The sequence below is a fragment of the Galeopterus variegatus genome, unplaced genomic scaffold (genome assembly GCF_000696425.1).
Source record: "Galeopterus variegatus unplaced genomic scaffold, G_variegatus-3.0.2 Scaffold1096, whole genome shotgun sequence".
NCBI lineage: Eukaryota > Metazoa > Chordata > Mammalia > Dermoptera > Cynocephalidae > Galeopterus > Galeopterus variegatus.
The window spans coordinates 418,921-424,236 of record NW_007727207.1 but is presented as its reverse complement, the minus strand read 5'-3'; positions in this window follow the sequence as shown (position 1 = coordinate 424,236).

Genomic DNA, 5,316 nt, shown 5'->3' with positions numbered 1-5,316 from the left:
CCCAGGAACGCGCGGCGCCCGGCCCGGCGGCGCCCTCCTCGCCACCTCTCCGTGCTCCCCGCCTGTCGCTCCGGGGACCGCCGCCCCGCTCCGTGCAGGCTGCGTGTCGTGTCACTAACCTGTGCCTCCTCATCGCTCGGGGTCTGGGTGCGCGGGGTCTGGGACCTTGGCCCCCCGCGGACGCGGGGACACCGTCGGCGCCCTGGGACCGCAGCGCGCTGGCTTCTAACTGTGCGGTCTAAGGGCCTGGGGTCGGGGGACCCCAGCTGCCTCGGGGGGACTCAGGCAAAGAGGAAAAGGGGGGAAAAAAAGACAAAAGCTACTCTTGGCGTTGCGGGGGATAATGCCTTGCTTTGCCCAGAATCTCCCGGGGCGTGGGGGTGCGTCCTGCTGTCCTGGAGGCAGGGTGGCTGTCGGAGGGCGCACTCGGAAGACCAGAGGGAGGAGGACGCGCGGACTGTTGGAGAAGGGCGCGGGGAAGCTGGGGCTGCGCGGGCCGTCGGGGGCGCTGCGCTCCAGGGGGAGCCGCGCTCTCTCCCAGCCCCGCGCGCCCCGGGTGGGAACTTCCGAGCTGGGAGAAGACAACTCTGTTTGTCTTGAGAGGAGGGAGAGGGAAGTCGGAAAGTCGGTTCCAGACACGCTCACCCTTCCCCGCGGGCTGAGGCTGAAGCCGGGCGCACGGGTGCTTTCTTTGGAGCAATGCTTTTCAGAAAAGGCTGGCGCGCTCTTGGTGTTTTGCGCGTTTCCCGCAGTGTGTGGTGGGTTTCTCATCCCTAAGCATTGGGTGGCTCTTGTGCCTTCTTCCCGTGGAGGAATTTTCACGGTTTGGCTTCTATCAGTGTCATCCAAGAAGTAGACATTTTTGTGGATACTGTTCTATCCCAGCTGGTTTTTTAAAAATACATATATTCCCGGGAAGGCTACTTGCCTTTTGATGCTATTTAGTGTTTATATTCCTCTCTTATAAGGGTAAGGGGAGAAAAGTCGGAGGTCACGTTGCTTTGTGACTTTTTGGTAGCCGTAGCATGCATAATGCCTGGTTCTAGTTTATGCCAAGTACTCTCATACTTTTTCATAAAAGGCAGTGCCAGCCCTAGGGTCTTTTCCCCCTGTTAGTGATCTCTAGGAAAGCATGCACCGAATATTTTGTACAGTACTTGACGGGAATAAAACCATTTAGAAGTCTTCCAACTTCTCCACCTACAATCCATGGCTTTTGTTTTTCTGAGTGTTGAAAGGGTTTTTGTTTCTGAAAACGATGTGAAACTGGAGCCAGTGCTAAACTGGCTTTGTGGTGATTACAGCTTTATTCCTTTTGGATTCCGCTGCCACCTGCCTGATGGCTTACATTTGAGTGTCTGAAGTCAGGGGTGTTTGCAAGAGCTCCCGGAATCCTGCGGTGTCCCGCGCTGTCCCCCCACCCTTTTCCCTTCTGCTCTGTAAATCACTGAGCTGTGGAATGTTGGAGCCTGAACGTTTGCTGGCACTTCTTTCTACTGTGTTGACGTGGGATTTGCAGTAAAATGATGACCAGACTAGAAATGGGCAAAGGAGAACAAGCACATTTCAAAACGAATATCTGCTACATTCATATTAAACAGTAGAAGGAGAGAAAGAGACCCATCAACCTGCTCCCGCGCTGTGGAAGAAGTTAGGGACACCCTGTGGTCACTGCTCTGGACTTGTGTCCTGGGTCCGACGGCAAGGCTGCGGGAAGCCTGCTCCCTCGCTTTGGTTGAATTAATGCTTGGACCAAGCAAGATGCTTGGGGCAAATCCTCTTCCCTCCCCCACACCTCTGGGGCTGGAATATCTGTAAGGAAATGACTCAGAGCCGCATTAATAGTGGCAGACCGCTATAGCACCAGAGGGACTTTCCTTAGAGCAGAGCTGATTTGCAGGGCATACTGAAGATCTAAATAAACCCTTCACCTTAGGGTCAATTAAAACACGAATCAAGATAATCAAGCAGTGGCTCCTCCCACCCTCATGCATCCCTACAATAGGCTACTGTGCAAACACTAAAATTATGCTGGCACTTGCCGGTCTGACATGATACATTTTTCTTAAAACATATGGATATGTGCATGGGCATGCATGCACACATGTACAGTGGCTATCTTAGGTTGGTTGGGGTGATTTTTGTTTTTATTTTTAAAGTTTAAAGAGCCTTTCAGAGAATCCTTGAGGTCAAAACTTTGATTTTCAAAGTAATACTAAGATGCTATTTACCTTTTTCACTATGTTGACATTTGCACTGAAGGTGCAAAAGCTTTTTGGGTAAAACTGCTGGCGCCTGACCATGAATCGAGATAAGGACACCATAATACACTAGCAGTCATTGATATTTTCAGGTGTTTATCTATCTTTATCTACTGTACTAGAAACTTAAACTAATGAGATATGCCAAAAAAGATACACCAGTTTCAATGAAGAGTGCCCTTGATGCCATGGTAAAATTATTAATTTTTACCAAATCTCTATGCTTGAATGCATGTCTTTTTAATGTTTGGTGTAAAGAAACAGGAAGGACACATGAAGGACTTCTGCTGACTACCCAAGTTCAATGGTAACCCCAAGGAAAAGCACTTGTGTGATAGGTTGAGTTGTGAGTTGAACTAGCTGCTTTTTCATGGGACACTGTATTTACCAAAAAGAATGGCTATAGACAAACTATGGTTATTCTGACTTGGGTATTTGGCAGAAATTTTCTTGAAAATGAACAAAGAGAGCCTGATCCTTTTAGTAAAATAATTGCTGGTATTTCTTGCCAGTGATAATATTTGATCTTTCAAGTGAAAAATAAAATTGTGGCAAGTTGTCCCTACCACCATAAGCTTGAAAGCTTCCCAGTACTTAAAAACTTTTATTATGTGATTGATGGTGATATCTATGAATCTGGTGTTTAAATATTGTGTTATAAGACATGTCAACATATAGATGATCTGCATAACCAAGGGAACCCATAAATCCAAATGACCAAGGTATTTTAACGTAATAAAATGTGGAAAATTCTTTATATGGTTTCAGATTCTACAGTGCAACTAACCTTTAAGAAATTGCTACTTGATGAGTTTTGGTGTAGTATCAAAGATTTTCCAAAATTATCTGAAAAGGCTATTAAATTACTTTCCAGCTACATATCTGTGTGAAGATGGGTTTTCTTCAACCAAAACATGTTGTAGTAGATTGAATGCATAAGCAGATCAGAGATCCAGCCGCCTTCCATTAAAGAGGTTTGCCAAAATGTAAAAACAAAGCTGCTCTGCTCATGGCTTCTTTCTGTTTTGGAAAGCTTAGTTATTTTTTCATAAAAATGTTTTTATGTCTATGAATAATGGTTTATTATTGTTATTCTAATAAATCAATAAATATTTAATAAATTAATAGATATTTTTAATTTTTAATAGATAGTTTTAGTTTCTAGTACAGTTGATAAGGATAGTTAAAACCCACATAAACATAACCTCTGCGAGATCCTCACTAATTTGAGTAGAAAGAAATCCAAAGACCAAAACAAAAAGTTTGAGCGCTACTGGTCTATAAAAAGGAGGTAGGTTAAAAATCAGGATGCTTGGGTTTGAGTTTCAGTGCTGTCACTCACCCACTGGTGGCCTTGGGCTAGTCAGTCTCCACTCTGGTACAGACCAAGTGAATGGACAGTCCTTCCATCTCTAAAAGCCCTTAGGACCTTTCCTGTGGCCCAGCCTGCCTCCACCTCTGCAGGGATTCCCTCCTACTCCGGTCCTCCTTGAGAGGAGGTGGTAAGCACGCCCTTTCCTTCTATCTTGTGCATCGGAGACTACAAGATGGAAGATGTGTTTTATTCATCAGCTGAGCATGAAATTCATTACAATGGAATTAGAGCTTGTAATAGGATTGCAGAGTGACAATTCCTGTCCCTGGAAGGTTATCAACAGACAGTTCCAGAGCATTGTCAATACGTCCTACCAAGACCATGCATATCTGTATTTAAGTCATAGAGGCCCAGTCCTTGTAAACAGGAGAGGAAGGGAGTAAAGTGTGGAAGGGTGTATTTGTTTTCTATTGCTGTTATAACAAATTATGACCAAGTTGGTGGCTTAAAACAATAGAAGTTTATTATCTTACAGATCTAGAGATCCAAAGTCCAAAATGTGTCTTACTGGGCTAAAATTAAGGGCTGCATTCCTTCTGGAGCCTCTGAGGGAGAATCTGTTTCCCTGCCTTTTCCAGCTTCTACAGGTGCTGCATCCCTTGGTTCTGGGGACGAGGACATCTCTGGGGAATCATTATTCTGCCTACTTTGAGGGGTGAGGGTGGGGTGGGGAGCCTAGAAGCACACATTTCAGAAGAGGCCCCATCCCCCCTGGCTGATTAAGGAGCAGGCCTCTTTTCATTGTTTCCTGTGAAACTTAGGGAATTCTTTGGTTATAATTAAATCTCTGTTATCAAAAGCTTTTATTTCAATTAGAAAGTATAGAGATGAATATTTAAAGGTATGAAAGTAATGGAGAGAAAAGAATATGTATATGTATATATGTACTTGTAAATGCGTAGAATATTGCTCTTGCGGTGATAGGAAACTGAAACCTTTGGTGACTTTGGGGAGAACTGGGTAGCTGTGGGACGGTGATGGATATTGTTTCACCCATATCTTTGGCCACTTTAGTGGACGCACATTAGAGCATTTGGAGTCAGAGAATTGTTGGTTATTCATGTGAGGGAGCATCCTTTTTTCCTTCCTCTTGCAAGTTACCCTTGTCTTTGAAAAGACCTGCGTCCTCCTTGGCGGGCGGCCGCGCTTGCCCTCTGTGGCCCTTAGGGGGCGCTCCCAGCCTTCCCGGGCCCTGCCTTGCAGCGCGAGCTGCGGGGAAGTGGCTCTGGCTGTGGCTTTGTCGCGATAAGAACGGCAGCGCAAACGTTCAGTCGTCTGCTTTGTTTTTCCTTAAGTGTTTGCCTTTTTGCAATTGTGCTACTCACGCGTCTTCCTTCAGATATTCAGCTGGGAAGGACAAGTCACTCTTTAAGAGACGAAGTGGCTGCACGGTAGCAATTTTCAATTAAGTATTGATGAGAAAGGAATGTGACCCTAACCTAAAGCGGGCGTCAGCAGCCCGTGAGCTGTGGGTGTCCCCGGTGCCTCTGCAGGCCCTGGACAAGCCACCGCGGCCGCAAGTGGGGCGGGAATGCGGGAGAGCGGGCGGTGGCGCCTCCTGAGCCTGGGTGACGTCTCTCCCAGTCTCTCCCCTTCACCCTCAAGGTTTATTTCTGCATTAGGGACAATAATGCAAATTAGTCTAACTATAATAACTATATGTAATATATAATATATATT